Raw genomic sequence first — 17,927 nt, 5'->3', positions numbered from 1 at the left:
GGTGCAGGGGGGGGGTGCAGTGGTGAGGTGCAGAGGGGGTGCAGTGGTGTGATGCAGTGGTGTGGTGCAGAGGGGGGTGCAGTGGTGTGAAGCAGATGGGGGTGCAGTGGTGTGATGCAGAGGGGGGGTGCAGTGGTGTGATGCAGAGGGGGTGCAGCAGTGTGATGCAGAGGGGGGTGCAGTGGTGTGGTGCAGAGGGGGGGGGTGTGCAGTGGTGAGGTGCAGAGGGGGGTGCAGTGGTGTGATGCAGAGGGGGGTGCAGTGGTGTGATGCAGATGGAGGTGCAGTGGTGTGATGCAGAGTGGGTGCAGCAGTGTGATGCAGAGGGGGGTGCAGTGGTGTGATGCAGAGGGGGGTGCAGTGGTGTGATGCAGAGAGGACTGTAGTGGTGTGGTCTGGTGCAGTGGTGTGGTGCAGAGAGGGGTGCAGTGGTGTGCTGAAGGGACATGTTAGGAACGTCCACTGCTTTTTACCAAGTGCATAATTCATATGCTTGTTGTGTCAAGTTTTTTGCTCCAAAATCTAACACCTGGATACCTCCCCTCTAGAAATCCTGTGTCTGCAGTGGATTCTGGACAGCGTTCTGATTCAAACATCACTGCATCTGGACCGCTGGAAGAGGTAAGGCTTATTTTTTTTAAACACAAAAGCACAAAGCCAGGTATGTAAGGGTGTGTGAGGCGGTATTTGGTGTGGTCGCGGAGTTGGGGGGGATATTTTTAAATTTTGCCTAGGGCTCTGAGAACCCTTGCACCGGCTTTGAATATACCTCCTGGTTCTGGATTGCTGCATGGAGGAGGCAGAATGGGGCAGGGTTGGCTGGATCTGGGTGTGGCCGGGCAGAACTAGTGGAGGTGGATGTCAGATGTGGTGACGGGTCTTTCAGTTTGCACATTTCGAGTACATGACATATGGCCGCTATGCATCATCTAATGCATGGTCTGGGACTACTCTGGGTAATGTTTTCTCTTCAATAACAGCTGCTAAATGTACTTCACCACCCACCCGGGAGAGAGTGTCACAGGGGTAGGAAACCACCAATCACTGCAGTATTTATCTCGCTGTGGACCGGCCAGTCAGCAACAGTAGGAAGTACCTGGTAGGATGTAAACTTGTTGTGTGCCGCTTACATACAACCTTGGAACCACCTCTCCATCCAGGTGTGCCCACCTGCTTCCAAATCCCCTGCCCACATTGCAATAACTATTGTGATGCCACCAGGTAAGGGCGTAACCTGAAATTTTTGGTCCCATAGCAACATTTTGATGGGGCTACCAAAGTGTCTAGTGCTGCCCCCTTCCCTGCTCCCCCACTATCACCACCTGCCTTGGCCCCCCTCACCCTTTAGTGATGCCAAGCGGATGGCTGGCACGCTTTGCTCCAGCCATCACCTTGTTACATTCAGATTCTGCTCCCTGCTATCATTAAACCTCTTGTCCGCTCCCTCCGCCAATGCTTGATTCATGAACCTGTGAAAGACGTTGCTGGGAGTGGACAGGAAGTCAATCTTGAGAAGATATGTGCCCGCCCTCTGCATATCCCATATTATATATGGTACTAGGTGCATGTCAATATAAATGCCCATATATGTATGCAAAACAAAAAGACAGTTGTCAGCGATTATCCTTTACACTGCATATCTGTGTGTGTCTAGTAAAATAAAAACACGAGGTATTGGTTCATATTTTCATCAAAACATTTAAGCCTGAATCCCAGTATCAAGGGAACCTCATTATATGGAGGTCCTATGCTGACCTATATGCTTTAAACACCTTTAAAATGCAGTTAAAATCAGATGTACTCACCTCTCAGGTATAGGGGCTTGCATCTAGCTAGGGATGGCTTGTGTGCCACACCCAAAAGAGCCTTAAATAGAACTTATAGACAACTGCAAAGACAAGACAATATTTCAAGCAAAATCAGAGAAGATCTTGATTCACTGATTCAGGGTGTGGCTAAGTGGAGTTATAGCTGGACCCGCTCTGTCACACCTTACTCTTCCCCTCTTCCACATGAGCCCCATGGAAGTCAACTACACATACAAAAAAAATATATTTTTAAATTGTGTCTTTGACAGGAAGCTGCGAAAGCTGGGCCCCCACAACCGTGGGGCCCCATGGCATTCACGATCCCTGCTATGACCATAGTTTTGTCCCTGCATCCATCCTTTAAAACACAGAAACCAGCAGGAGAGAGTTTGTCGCTGAGTACAAGAGGCGGCCAAACGTATAATGTTTCAAGAGTAAGTTAATTAAAGCGCAAAACAACCTTAGGAAGTGGCTAAGTTTGATTATTTGCATCTTGTTCTGAAAGCTCACATGAAAGCCCAGTGCTGAGCTGTCAGAGGAAACGGTGCATCAGTACATTTCATTTCTACAAATATGTCACATCATAAAAAGTTACTTCATCTGCCACAGATCATATTTTGAGACATTATCTGGTTAGCACATTTTACCGGCATCGTTTTCATATGGCAAGCTTAAGCTCAAGCAGTACAGAAGCCCAAATATAAGATATAAGCCGTGTTTTTATGTCCAGACCATTACACGTCTCATTCAGACCTCATCTTAGGGTGGTTATCTTTATTCTTCCGGTATTTCAAAAGCAGCTGCAGTGCGGATCTGTACACTGGTGGGCTACAAACGTCTATAACACACTCATAACAATAATAACTGGCTGTAAGAATCCTGCAATAACAGCAATAAAAACAGGACACGTTACAATTTACCATTCAATTAACCGCTGCACGAACAGAATCTGCTGCTGTACGGTGTTGTGGAGTATGTTGGTGATTTAGGAATAAAATGAGCCATTTCCAACCTTCGCACTTATGAACTGCTTTGTACATGTGCTCCTGCAACCTTTATAGAGCACATTGCCTAAGTGCGCTGATTTACTTCTGTGATTTTCAGCCATACATTTATATCAGCAAACTATGCTACATACCGCTTAACATTTATACATGTTTAATCTGGACAAAATAAGCCCTGCCCCTGCCCCAGATGCACTTAAGCTCCGCCTTTGAGCTCAGCCCAACTATATCATATCACAGGGATAAAAAGGTAACTCTACTTGATGGTATAAAGAGAAAAGAAACGTACAATAGGCAATGTATTAAGTAAATGTTACAGCCATTAACTGATAATTACCTGAAGCTGGATAGGCCCTTTAATACAAATAAGTTCTGTGACTCTCACCAAACTAAACTAATTTATCCCAAATGCAGACGTAAAGGGATCTTTCCTGTCTGGATGGTACAGTTTATAGGTTGATGTTTACTGATTACTATTCCATTGTATATTACACCAGTACAATAACGGGTTGGGTACGTAATCTAGACAATGGAAATGTCAGCAGTTATCCTGTTGACATGAAAATGTCGGCAGCCTAAATGCTGACACTTCTATTCTGGTGCCAGCTTCAAAATATCCATAGTGTGACAGTGTGAGTGTGTGACAGTGTTACAGTGTAACTGTATGTCAGTGTGACAGTGACAGTGTGACTGTATGTCAGTGTGACAGTGTAACAGTATGTCAGTGTGACAGTGTTACAGTGTAACTGTATGTCAGTGTGACAGTGACAGTGTGACTGTATGTCAGTGTGACAGTGTAACTGTATGTCAGTGTGACAGTGTTACAGTGTAACTGTATGTCAGTGTGACAGTGTTACAGTGTAACTGTATGTCAGTGTGACAGTGACAGTGTGACTGTATGTCAGTGTGACAGTGTAACAGTGTAACTGTATGTCAGTGTTACAGTGTAACTGTATGTCAGTGTGACACTGACAGTGTGACTGTATGGCAGTGTGACAGTGACAGTGTGACAGTATGTCAGTGTGACTGTGTGACAGTGTGACAGAGACAGCATGACTGTATGTCAGTGTGACAGTATAACAGTGTGACTGTACGTCATTGTGACTGTATGTCAGTGTGACTGTACGTCAGTGTGACTGTATGACAGTGTAACTGTGTGACAGTGACAGTGTGACTGTATGTCAGTGTGCCTGTGTGACTGTATGACAGTGTAACTGTGTGACAGTGGCAGTGTGACTTTATGTCAGTGTGACAGTGTGACTGTACGTCATTGTGACTGTATGTCAGTGTGACTGTACGTCAGTGTGACTGTATGTCAGTGTGACTGTATGACAGTGTGACTGTACCTCAGTGTGACTGTATGTCAGTGTGACTGTACGTCATTGTGACTGTACGTCAGTGTGACTGTATGACAGTGTGACTGTATGTCAGTGTGACTGTACCTCAGTGTGACTGTATGTCAGTGTGACTGTGTGACTGTATGACTGTGTGACAGTGACAGTGTGACTGTATGTCAGTGTGACTGTATGACAGTGTAACTGTGTGACTGTATGACAGTGACAGTGTGACTGTATGTCAGTGTGCCTGTGTGACAGTGACAGTGTGACTTTATGTCAGTGTGACAGTGTGACTGTCGATATTCACAATGCACTAGTCACACTGCTGACATTAAAAGAGCAATGCTGTCGGACCTGTAATCAGCACAGGTTTGAATTTGTTTTGGGAGGAAGGGAGGTAGTTTTAAACTTTACTAGTTTTTGGTTTGTTTTATAACTGTTTTGTGCTGTCTGTAGCCGCCGGACCCGCCAGCATTGTTTTTTTAATGTCTGCAGTGTGACTGTTGACATTGTGAATGTCCACTGTCACACACTCACACTGTCACACACTCACACTGTCACACACTCACACTGTCACAATGAACATTCTGAAGGTGGCACCAGAATAGAAGTGTCGGCATTTAGCCTGCCCACATTTTCATGTCAACAGGATAACTGCCGACATTTCCATTGTTGGAAATGTGACATAATCGTAAACAACAGTCATATGTACTGAGGGAGAGAGAGGAAGATAGAGAGAGGGAGATAGGGAGAGAGGAGAGGAGAGAGAGAGAGGAAGATAGAGAGAGGAGAGGAGAGAGAGAGAGGAAGATAGAGAGAAGGAGATGAGGAGAGGAGAGAGAGAGAGGGAGAGAGAGGGAGATAGAGAGAGGGAGATAGGGAGAGAGGAGAGGAGAGAGAGAGGAAGATAGAGAGAGGAGAGAGAGAGAGAGAGAGAGAGAGGAAGATAGAGAGAGGGAGATGAGGAGAGGAGAGAGAGAGGAAGATAGAGAGAGGAGAGGAGAGAGAGAGAGGAAGATAGAGAGAGGGAGATGAGGAGAGAGAGAGAGGGAGAGAGAGGGAGATAGAGAGAGGGAGAGAGGAGAGGAGAGAGGGAGATAGAGAGAGGGAGATAGGGAGAGGGAAGAGAGAGGGAGGGAGATAGAGAGAGGGAGATGAGGAGAGGAGAGAGAGAGAGGGAGAGAGAGGGAGATAGAGAGAGGGAGATAGGGAGAGAGGAGAGGAGAGAGAGAGGAAGATAGAGAGAGGAGAGGAGAGAGAGAGAGGAAGATAGAGAGAGGGAGATGAGGAGAGGAGAGAGAGAGAGAGAGGAAGATAGAGAGAGGAGAGGAAGATAGAGAGAGGAGAGGAGAGAGAGAGAGGAAGATAGAGAGAGGGAGATGAGGAGAGGAGAGAGAGAGAGGGAGAGAGAGGGAGATAGAGAGAGGAGAGGGAGAGGGAGAGAGGGAGATAGAGAGAGGGAGATAGAGAGAGGGAGATAGGGAGAGAGGAGAGGAGAGAGAGAGGGAGAGAGGGCAGAGAGAGGGAGATAGATGGAGAGAGGGTGAGAAAGACAGAGAAGGGGGGGATAGAGACAAGGAGAGAGGGGGAGAGACAGAGAGAGGAGGAGATAGAGATAGAGAGAGAGAAGGAAATAAATTCAGCAGGGTAGTGATCATGGATGTTGGATTATTGGGTAAAGCAGGGAGGCAGCTGCTGCCCAGGAATTTGCTTCCTCTGCCTATGCCTTGGCCTGATCAGCTGACTTGCTTTATTGGATTGTATATGTCCTTCATGCAACTTTTACTATATACATATATATTCTTATTCATTCATTATATCTGGCTTCCATCTATGCTTGTGAGCCATGTATTTGTATCATCAGGCAGATTTGCTTATTTCCGTTAACCTTGGACACAACATAAAGCAGCTTTCTGGATACAATTATTCCAAAAGCAGGGAGCAACAAGGAGAAATAAATCATCTCTACCTGATTATATAAATGCATAGGTGAAAAGCACAGAGGGAAGTAAGCTAGACAAAAATAACAATGTATACAGTTAACTTTGCAGGCGTGCATGTGCATACTGCTCCACTGAACGCCTCTGAATGTGGAATCCTCCTTAAAATAAGCTATAATATGTGTTGTGAGCTGCTGGAAAACATCTGACACAATTTATGAAAAGAAATAAAGCAGGCAAGGCTGAACAAATGAAGCAATTCGTGTGCGCGCTGTTGTAGCCAGCTCCCTGTGGCATCTCTTCTGTAATAAGAAAAGCTTTTTTATTGCTCATTAATATTACTGGATTTTGCTGACTCAACGGGAACCTGGGAGGACACTGGGGGGGAGAAAGTGAGACCCTGGCAGTGGGGTACTAGGGAGGGGGAATGATGTCAGCCAGACAGGGGAACGGTCTCTTGGGCCTTCTCTGTTCCCGTTGGTTATAAATAACCTGGGAGGTAAGATCTGTGTACAAATTCCAGCTGCTGAATCCAGTCATCTACTTATTGACTCATGTACTGTACTGACCTCAAGCTGCAGGGGCAGGGGGAGAGGACTAGGAGTTAATGTGTCACTTACTGACAGTGCAGACATACAGTTAGGGTGGTCTGCAGCTGCAGGGATTATTTAAAGGGACTGTTTTATAGAAGATTATTTAAGCATCTCTTGCTGCAGATTCTGATTTCCCAGTATCGGTTGTTATTCTGTATTCAGAATACAAGGCATTGAAATTACTTGAAATATATAATGTATGGAAAGCTTCCCCCATAGTCCGGAAAAATAATATCTGGGCAAAATACTAAGCCACGCCCTAATGATTCCCTAAATCTAGAAGCCTCATCCATATTCACTGCCATCATGTAGACAAGCCGTTCCACAAATCACGTTGCAGCACCCTTTATCCTTACCTTACGTCTATATCTACACAGTAGGGATGTGGAGAACAGTTTGCTCATCTGTAGGGGACAAACTAATTCCAAACACTGAAATCTGAATTTATGGAGCAGGGAGGTTATAATTTTCAGTCTTGACTTTTTACTGATGCAGACCCTCAAATATGTGATGGTTATGTACATCACCACCTTTCTGGTGTCCATGCAGGACCCCACAGCTCTAGGGATATAGTTACTAAACTGCGTGTTTCAAAAAGTGAAGATGTTGCCTATAGCAACCAATCAGATTCTAGCTGTCATTCTGTAGAATGCACTAAATGAATGAAAGTTAGAATCTGATTGGTTGCCATAGGCAACAGCTCCACTTTTTCAAACCCACAGTTTAGTAAATCTAGCCCCTAGTGGTTTAAATATCCCCACATTTCTGGACATGCTGGACAGATATATTTAAAGGATATGATTTGGGTGAAAAATCAGATGTTCTGCCTCACCTCACAAGTTTACTTACCTGGGGACCAACGTTTACAGAGATTAGTGGATTCTCCAATGTCTCAGCATGTACTGCTTTACTGCCTCCTGCTGGTAGCATCTTGTTGGTGCACAACACATTGCCTATCCCTAAAAGGCCAAATTAGCAGTAATGAAGAGACCGCCTCAATTTCCACCAACAGCTTCCAAGTGGAATAAGCAGGGTGACCCTGGAGCATACGCTTGACATCAGGGCACCCGCCAAAACACATGAATGCAGGAAATGTTTGGGTTGAAGTATAACTTCTGACTTTCCAAAACGAAACCTAACTTTCAGGTTTTTTGAAACCATTCTTTAGAATAAAAACTTTCAGGGGTATATTTACTAAACTGCGGGTTTGAAAAAGTGGAGATGTTGCCTATAGCAACCAATCAGATTCTAGCTGTCATTTTGTAGAATGTACTAAATAAAAGATAACTAGAATCTGATTGGTTGCTATAGGCAACATCTCCACTTTTTCAAACCAGCAGTTTAATAAAAAATACCCCCACTGTTATGGGTGAACATTAAAATCAGCAGTGATGTTACCTGCTCTTTAATGTACTGGCAACTATGATTACTATTAGAATACAACTCACAAATAATGGTAAGACTGTCAGAGTAACAACAGCACACGAATTAGGGCCGCATATTTCAATCTGTAACATACATTACATTTGTGTATGTGCTATTTATATCTCTTGAAATGCAACACTCTTGTGTCACACAATATTACATCAAAACAGATGTCTTGTTCCAGCCTGCAGGAAGCTCATGAATTTACAACTGGAAACTGAAAGACAGAACAATTTATAGTTTCGTATGTCATGCAGCAAGCAGATATAATTGTACTCTGTTACATGATGCGCTAATTAAGGGTTATTAACTGGGATTGCTCAAAGGTGCAACACTGTATAAACCCATAACCACCCATCAGACATCTGCTTTTATTGTTTAAATAGCACTTATAAAAGCTAATTGCTGATTGGTTGTTATTGTTTTAATGCAGATTTGCCTTTGAGCAATGTTAGCAAATAACCATTATTTTATCTTTAAATATAATTTAAGCTTGATCTCCTTGTTTACTCATAAGCTTACCACAAGCGGTTCACATGCTCACTTTCCACCTTGGTGACCAAGCATTGCATTGTACATATTCAATCATAATGCATTGCCACCTTACAATTCACATGTTGTATGTAGTTATCACATAACTAGAGGTATAACACCTGGCCCTTCAATCATAGCAATATGCGGCCTCGGAGTGTAAACCTACAACTGCATAATTGAGATTATAAATGTGTAATTTGAATTTCATTAACCATAAAAAAACTAACATAATGTATAGATGATGTCACTGTAGAGATACTCTCTGGTGTATAGATGATGTCACTGTAGATATACTCTCTGGTGTATAGATCATGTCACTTTAGATATATCTCTGGTGTATAGATGATGTCACTGTAGAGATACTCTATGGTGTATAGATGATGTCACTGTAGGGATACTCTCTGGTGTATAGATGATGTCACTGTAGAGATACTCTATGGTGTATAGATGATGTCACTGTAGAGATACTCTATGGTGTATAGATGATGTCACTGTAGAGATACTCTATGGTGTATAGATGATGTAACTGTAGAGATACTCTATGGTGTATAGATGATGTCTGTATAGATGATGTCACTGTAGAGATACTCTATGGTGTATAGATGATGTCACTGTAGAGATACTCTCTGGTGTATAGATGATGTCACTGTAGAGATACTCTATGGTGTATAGATAATGTCACTGTAGAGATACTCTCTGGTGTATAGATGATGTCACTGTAGAGATACTCTATGGTGTATAGATGATGTCAGTGTAGAGATACTCTATGGTGTATAGATGATGTCATTGTAGTTATACTCTCTGGTGTATAGATGATGTCACTGTAGAAATACTCTATGGTGTATAGATAATGTCAGTGTAGAGATACTCTCTGGTGTATAGATGATGTCACTGTAGAGATACTCTCTGGTGTATAGATGATGTCACTGTAGAGATACTCTCTGGTGTATAGATGATGTCACTGTAGAGATACTCTATGGTGTATAGATGATGTCACTGTAGAGATACTCTCTGGTGTATAGATGATGTCACTGTAGAGATACTCTCTGGTGTATAGATGATGTCACTGTAGAGATACTCTCTGGTGTATAGATGATGTCACAGTAGAGATACTCTATGGTGTATAGATGATGTCAGTGTAGAGATACTCTATGGTGTATAGATGATGTCACTGTAGAGATACTCTATGGTGTATAGATGATGTCACAGTAGAGATACTCTATGATGTATAGATGATGTCAGTGTAGAGATACTCTATGGTGTATAGATGATGTCAGTGTAGAGATACTCTCTGGTGTATAGATGATGTCGCTGTAGAGATACTCTCTGGTGTATAGATGATGTCGCTGTAGAGATACTCTATGGTGTATAGATGATGTCACTGTAGAGATACTCTCTGGTGTATAGATGATGTCACTATAGAGATACTCTATGGTGTATAGATGATGTCACTGTAGAGATACTCTATGGTGTATAGATGATGTCACTGTAGAGATACTCTATGGTGTATAGATGATGTCAGTGTAGAGATACTCTATGGTGTATAGATGATGTCAGTGTAGAGATACTCTCTGGTGTATAGATGATGTCAGTGTAGAGATACTCTATGGTGTATAGATGATGTCACTGTAGAGATACTCTCTGGTGTATAGATGATGTCACTGTAGAGATACTCTCTGGTGTATAGATGATGTCACTGTAGAGATACTCTCTGGTGTATAGATGATGTCGCTGTAGAGATACTCTATGGTGTATAGATGATGTCACTGTAGAGATACTCTCTGGTGTATAGATGATGTCACTGTAGAGATACTCTATGGTGTATAGATGATGTCACTGTAGAGATACTCTATGGTGTATAGATGATGTCACTGTAGAGATACTCTATGGTGTATAGATGATGTCAGTGTAGAGATACTCTCTGGTGTATAGATGATGTCAGTGTAGAGATCTTCTCTGGTGTATAGATGATGTCAGTGTAGAGATACTCTATGGTGTATAGATGATGTCACTGTAAAGATACTCTATGGTGTAAAGATGCTATCACAGATGCTGCAGTTATACCCATCAAATTAATGATGACGGGATACACTACTGAAAGAGCGAAGTCTGTCCAAAACTAGACAAGCTCTTTAATGTTACAGGGATTTGAGCTTTCATCTTTAAGTTACATAGTTTCTTATTTAAGTCTCCTGGACAAAACCATGTTACAATGCAAGGGGTGCAAATTAGTTTTCTGTTTTGCACATAAGTTAATACTGACTGTTTTTTCATGTAGCACACAAATACTTGATAGCTTATTTGTACACTGAAATTTAAACTTGATATTTGTTTGCTACATGAAAAAACAGTCAATATTTAACTTATGTCCAAAACAGAAAAGTAATTTGCACCCCTTGCATTGTAACATGGTTTTGTCCAGGAAACTTAAATAAGAAACTTCTAATTTAAGATCCTTAATGAATCAGGCCCCAGGTTCTCTCATGCACCATATATTTTTGCATATCTGCTAACATCAATAGACGGCTCCAATCCTGCCATTCTACCATTTTATTCTGTGCACCTTTGCAAGCACTGATGCCGTTGTGGAGGTGAGACCCTGGTCAAAAAATGACAAATGAATGTGCAAAAGCATACAAATGGAAGTCTAAGCTCTGTCACTGCACTGTGGTTAAAAATGCCCTTTACTGTATTAATATCCTACAATGTACTAATATATTTCACTGTATGCATTACTACACTGCGCTACATACAAGCACTTATTATTAGATTGCCTCGAATAACGGTAGAGTGTAGAGTGTATATTATATTATCCTATACAATGGGGTATTGTGCAATGAGTTTGTGGGCTGGCCCCTGGCTGTCTACCAGTACAGTCCCCACTTTAATGCAGTAGATGCTCTCCTTGGTCCTTAAAACACAGGGTCGACATTGCAATTCCTCCAACTACAGGGAGAAAGGAGGGGGCATGGGGGGGGGGGGGGGGGGGGGGGGGGGTGGATGTACAACTCTCTCCAGCATTGAACAGGTTAAAAGCTGTTTGTCACTAAATCCATAAAAGTTTGCTTATCTGGGCCAGCAAATCCCAGGGGAGAGCTTCCAGTTTGCAGTGTATGAGTGGGAGGAATGTATAATGCTGCTGTGTGTGTGAGTGTGCACAGGTCAGCAGTGGTGGGTGACAAGTCACTGGCAGTGTTAATGCTTCATTAACTGATTCAGAAGAGGATCAAAGTGAAGCTATGCTGGGACTGAAGCAGGAAGAAATGCATTTATCTTGCAGAGAACAAAATGAACCCTCTGACAGACAATGTTTCAGAGGTTGGGAGGGAGAGGGGGGGTCTCCTGGGAGAGTGAGAGAGGGATGGGGAAGCAGGATGGCAGTTCCAGCATTGCTTTCCTTTCACTGCTTACGTTTTGGAAAGAATTGATTTTTCTCCAAATATATCAACGTATCTGTTTGCAATTAATGAGCGAGTGGGAACCGGTGAGGACACAGAGAGATGAATGTAGGGCTATTAGGCTGAACTGACAGTGAATAGTCACAATCAGAGGATATAGTTACCTAGAGTCACATACACTCATACACATATTTATTGCTCTCTTATAACATGTAATTATAGAATGTGCAATATATGTATATGTGTGTGATAAGCTTTATGGCAGAGGTAAGGACTTGGCTGCATGAGTAAAGATGATGCACCAAACTAGGTTAACTAGCACCAATAAACAACCTGGGTAATCGGTACTTAGGTTGGCTACGAGTTAGCATTGCCAAGGACCACAGTGTGATGATCAGTAAATATCTCCCCGCTTTGCAGTCCTGAGAGCTAGTGTTGCCGGTGACTTGCAGCTTTAAGTCAGATGGAGGGAGTGCGCCTGCTCTCCTACATATGTATGAAGCAGATCATACTCCCCCACATCCAGTCTGCCAGAGACAGGCTCAAAGGAGGAACATTGAGCTGCTGCAGAGACCTGACAGCTGAGAGCTTAACACATCTCTGGGGTATAAATACATCAAGAGCCAGGGGCTATTCAGTGCCCCATTCCTAATCACATATTTATGAGACCAGTAGCAGAGTGTGTGTGTGATTTGGACTCCTGACAGAGGTCTACCTGGATCTGGGAAATATACCGTTCAGTCTTCTGCACACTTCAGATGGGAAGGGCTGATTGGAGTAGAGCTATGTTCTTTTCCAACCACCTGGATTATGCGTATCATTACCATTAATATCATGTGATGCAGCCAATCATGGAGGGATTAAGGCATAATTGGGATCATCGGGAAACCCAAGAATGAAGAGGTCCTGGTTGTTATCGTGTTTCAAAGACTTGGATGCTTCTCTCAGGACCCTTTAAGCCTCTAGATGTCCTGCTCTCACACACTTCCCAGATTGTTACCTCCTCCCTTACGCCCCCGTGTGTTGTGTATTCTAAGAGTGTATATTGTGCTGAAATTCTTGAAGCAACAACGCAATTTCTCCTCCAAAACAACGTCTTACTCTTAGCCACTTCCTTTGCTGACCAAGCTTAGAACATGGCCAACTTCTGAGAACCAAACTGTGACCATCACCACCTTCTTTTAAGGGACCAAACTCCAGCCATGACCACTGTTTTCTGAGGACCAAATTCCATTCATAAGCATATGTCTAAGTTCATATTCTGAGCACTGTCTCATTCAGACCATCCTCACATACCAACCGCTTTCTTCTTCAGTCCCCGCGGACAACCTAATCACCTTCCTCTTCTCTCTAATATAACTTCAAAACCTGTTCACCTTGTCTTCAAGACCCATCTGACCCCCTCCTTCTCAAGACCAACTTTATACCATCACCCAGAGACAGAGTAGCTCATCAGTTGCTTCAGGATGAGTCTTGACCGGTCCAGTGGGGTTTATACAGCTGGTAATACAAATGACCTTACTTAATATCTGTGGTTCTGATGTGAATCTACATGGTCAGCTGAGGAGTGATGCCCAAACTGCATTCAGGACTAAAGTGCTTCTGAAGATGAAACACTCAGATCTCTTCCTGAGGCAATGAGCTGACATCTCGTCCTCCTGGGGACCGTGTGACAAAACCAGTAATACCCAAAATGTGAGAGGTCAGGAACCCACTTCAGGTAAAATAACTTCTATTTATTGTGATAAATGTCTTTCAGCGTTGCAATGGTGCATTTAATCAGATGTTCCTAATACAGCTCTGCAGAAACACATACTGATAATGGCAAATAAGGACATCTAAACATAGAGACTGCTTATTCCCCTTATTATTAGTATGTTCAATATACTCATTTGGGGCATTGCATCTTCCTTCACAGTCTGCTTGTAGACAGATCCATGTATTAACTACTCTTTCAGAGATCATAGTGCTATGTTAATATTTCATTATATTAAATAAAAAGCTATGGCAGCATTTAAGGGACTGTGCAGAGAGGGCTAGGCTGCTGAAGTATACATTAGTAGAAACCTATATATGTATCCAAAAGTGTACTTTGTTTTAATACCACATTGCTGCTAAGTGATTTTGTAATGGTTTTAGCAAAGTGCTTTTCTGTTCTATCTATCCCCCATTGGATAAAACTGACCCTTAAATACATAAAATACATGACCCCTGCCGCACAGAATGATCTTCTCTCCTCCAACCATTCAGGCTCGTCCTGCGGGCAGAAAGATAATCTGTTATTAGCAGGGTCTAAATTGCACTTGGAATGGATGGAGGTTTGTTATAATTTTCAATTCTTCTTTGCACAGTCTATGACCCACCAGATGGTTGGGGACTACAATTACCAGCATTTCATCTGAATATCCACAACTGCTGGAGAGCCACAGGTTGCCTATCCCTGAAACAGTACATTGATGGGTTGAAATAACACACATCAGCATTCACTAACCTTAAAGAAAGCTTCAGCCATCAATCTATGGCACTTGCTTTTAGATCAGAAAAATATTACTGTACACCTATTTGTATTTACAAATAGTCACTAAATATAAGGCAGTTACTAAAACATAATATTAATGTTTAACACTGTATAAATATTGCTGTCATTGGTAAACCCATGTCTAAGTGATTGAAATTGATAAACATGTATTCTACTGTTGTCTATAATCATTTGGCCAGTAGGGGCACTGTTCCATGGGAGTCTTATATTTAACATTAACTTGTTTGAGCAAGCAGCTCTTACCCATGCATAATACATACCAATATGCAGAGAAATAAAATTATTTGTAGAGTGACATATTTTATATAGTTTTCTTAATATATACAAAAATGTAAATTACTTATAAAAAATATATATATCACTAATTCATTAATTTGCTTATCCATGCAAATTAACATTAGCCAGTCTCCTTCCACATAGAGAATAAAAATTTCACCAACATTAGATAATCTCCTCCAGTACTTGATTAACGTCCAATTCTACTACAGGGGAAGGCAAGAGAAGTTTGAAATGCAAGCATTCTGACACCTCTTGTGTCGAAAGTGCTAATTGGACGACTGCCCAGTCATCCACTCAGTGCTCTCTACACTTGAGTTTCAAACTTTTCCTGCCTCTTCCAGACAGGAAAATTGTCTTTTGGTGAGGTGCCAGGAGAAAGTATTACACAAATGATTGTTGGTCACGGACATCGGATACACTTTAGTTCTTCACCTTACAGATAAGGTCATCATCATCATTTATTTATTTATATAGCGCAGCTGATTCCACAGCGCTGTACAGAGAACTTTCTCACATCAGTCCCTGCCCCATTGGAGCTTACAGTCTAAATTCCCTAATATACACAGACAGACAGACAGAGAGACTAGGGTCAATTTTGATAGCAGCCAATTAACCTACCAGTAAGTTTTTGGAGTGTGGGAGGAAACCGGAGCATCCGGAGGAAACCCCACGTAAACACGGGGAGAACATACAAACTCCACACAGATAAGGCCATGGTTGGGAATTGAACTCAGGACCCCATCGCTGTGAGGCAGAAGTGCTAACCACTGAGCCACCGTGCTAATCTCTGCTTATCTGTCACAATCAACATCAGTCAGCTAATTACTATAGACCTATTATCTTTTTTTAAACTCAAGAAACTCCAAGATTATGTTTTTGTTTGTTTTCAGGAGAGAAGATGTGAAATGGCCTATTCCCTGCCATCACATCAGATCAATGCAATGATCTCCAAATTTATCTAATAGAGATATTATATCAAGGTGCTTTTCAACCCGTCAGCATGCGTATCCCTTATTGTAATCCCCTGTCATCCCACATAGGCTGCTCTGGTGACCACGTGCAAAAGAACAGAAAGACACTGTATGTTTTGATAAATATTGGTTCAGCCCACAAACATGGCTGCCTCCACTGCCGCTAGCACCCTTTACTGTTTAAGTCAATGTATTGGAATTATTATTATTTTCAGTTCAATATATTAACTTTGATCTTATTGAATCCATATCTACTAGGGTAATTGGGGCCACAGTCAATGGCTGAACTGGGACCACATTGACTAAATTAATTTTTGTTGCACTGAACCCTGATTTAGTAAAGAATTTGCAATTATTTGTGACTACAATGAAACCTAATTTCTATTCATTCATGAATTTGGATCATTGCACTGGGCTGAAAAGACTTGATTGGGATCACATTAAATTTTCATTCAGTGGATTAAACAGTTTACATAGACTGGTAATTTAGATAAATAACTGTAATCACGCTGATGCCTACTTAAGTAAGATAACTGCTTTCACATTTAATCCAAATTCAGGTTAAAAATTTATAGTGTTGAATTGTAAGGGAGCTCTTAGATGAAATAATGTCAGTGAATGCCAAAATCTTGCCTGTGTTTTTTTTTTTTTTGCTGCTGTTGCCCTATGTCAGCACAGACCCTAAAAGCCTGGAAAATACGCCCAGCACCCCCCCACCTGGTCTCCAAGCTTATCTTTGGCCCTGTGAAGGAGACATATCTGCTGACATCTCATACTCCGCTCTTCCCTGGCTGCTGGATTGCATTGTCCTGCCTGACAGGGGATAATAAAGCACCATTATCTAGAATAGAAATCCAGCACAATGTGTTCTCTTCTGTAGGAGATAAAAAAATAATATGTTCCCTATCACTTCTACCCATTCTTTCTCCAATCCCAGTTCATCCTGTGTGTTGCTGTGATACATAGACCTATACGCCTTCAACCTATCCAATTTTGTCTCGGATCCCCTTTCTCACTCATTACACAGCTCTCACTTCTTATTTCACCTGTATCCCATCTTCACTTGTTTGTGGAAATCTGTTGTTACCATCATTACATTTAGATTATTCTCTCTTCTCTTAATGTTCTCTCTCTCTCCTCTTTCCTTCCTCTCATTCTCTCTCACCTTTCCCTCATTCTCTCTTCTTTCCCTCACTCTCTCTCTACTTCCTCTCATTCTCTCTCTTTTTCCTCATTCTCTCTCTCCTTCCTCTCATTCTCTCTCTCCTTTCCGTCATTCTCCCTCTATTTTCCTCATTCTCTCTCTCTCCTTTCCCTCATTCTCCCTCTATTTTCCTCATTCTCTCTCTCGTTCCTCTCATTTCCCTCATTCTCCTTCTACTTTCCCTCATTCTCTCTCTACTTTCCCTCTTTCTCTCTCTACTTTCCCTCATTTCTCTACTTTCCCTCATTCTCTCTCTCCTTCCTCTCATTCGCTCTCCTTCCTCTCATTCGCTCTCCTTCCTCTCATTCGCTCTCCATTCTCTCTTCTTTCCCTCATGTTCTCTCTCCTTTCCCTGATTCTCTCTCCACTTCCTCTCATTTGCTCTCCTTTCCCTCATTCTCTCTTCTTTCCCTCACTCTCTCTCTCCTTTTCCTCATCTCTCTCTCCTTCCTCTCTCCTTTCCCTCATTACACAGCTCTCATTTCTTATTTCACCTGTATCCCATCTTCACTTGTTTGTGGAAATCTGTTGTTGCCATCATTACATTTAGATTATTCTCTCTTCTCTTAATGTTCTCTCTCTCCTCTTTCCTTCCTCTCATTCTCTCTCACCTTTCCCTCATTCTCTCTTCTTTCCCTCACTCTCTCTCTCTCCTTTCCCTGATTCTCTCTCTACTTCCTCTCATTATCTCTCCTTTTCCTCATTCTCTCTCTCCTTCCTCTCATTCTCTCTCTCTCTCCTTTCCCTCAATCTCCCTCTACTTTCCTCATTCCCTCTCTCCTTCCTCTCATTCTCTCTCTCCTTTTCCTCATTCTCTCTCTCCTTCCTCTCATTCTCTCTCTCTCCTTTCCCTCATTCTCCCTCTATTTTCCTCATTCTCTCTCTTATTCCTCTC

General features: G+C 42.2%; 1 protein-coding gene across 2 annotated transcripts in view; it reads left to right on the top strand.

Moving 5' to 3' along the window:
• Window positions 1-12,449: 12,449 nt before the first annotated feature.
• Window positions 12,450-17,927, top strand: part of LOC142102148 (leucine-rich repeat and fibronectin type III domain-containing protein 1-like protein) — a 28,066-nt gene continuing 22,588 nt past the window's right edge. The window contains exon 1 of one of the 2 annotated variants that reach the window (XM_075186803.1): window positions 12,450-13,759. The gene's annotated coding sequence lies outside the window, so the exon portion shown is untranslated. The remainder of the gene's footprint in view (window positions 13,760-17,927) is intronic. The other variant, XM_075186802.1, reaches the window with a different exon arrangement.

This window comes from Mixophyes fleayi, chromosome 9, assembly GCF_038048845.1.
Source record: "Mixophyes fleayi isolate aMixFle1 chromosome 9, aMixFle1.hap1, whole genome shotgun sequence".
Classification (NCBI taxonomy): domain Eukaryota; kingdom Metazoa; phylum Chordata; class Amphibia; order Anura; family Limnodynastidae; genus Mixophyes; species Mixophyes fleayi.
This window is presented reverse-complemented; position numbering and strand designations above follow the sequence as displayed.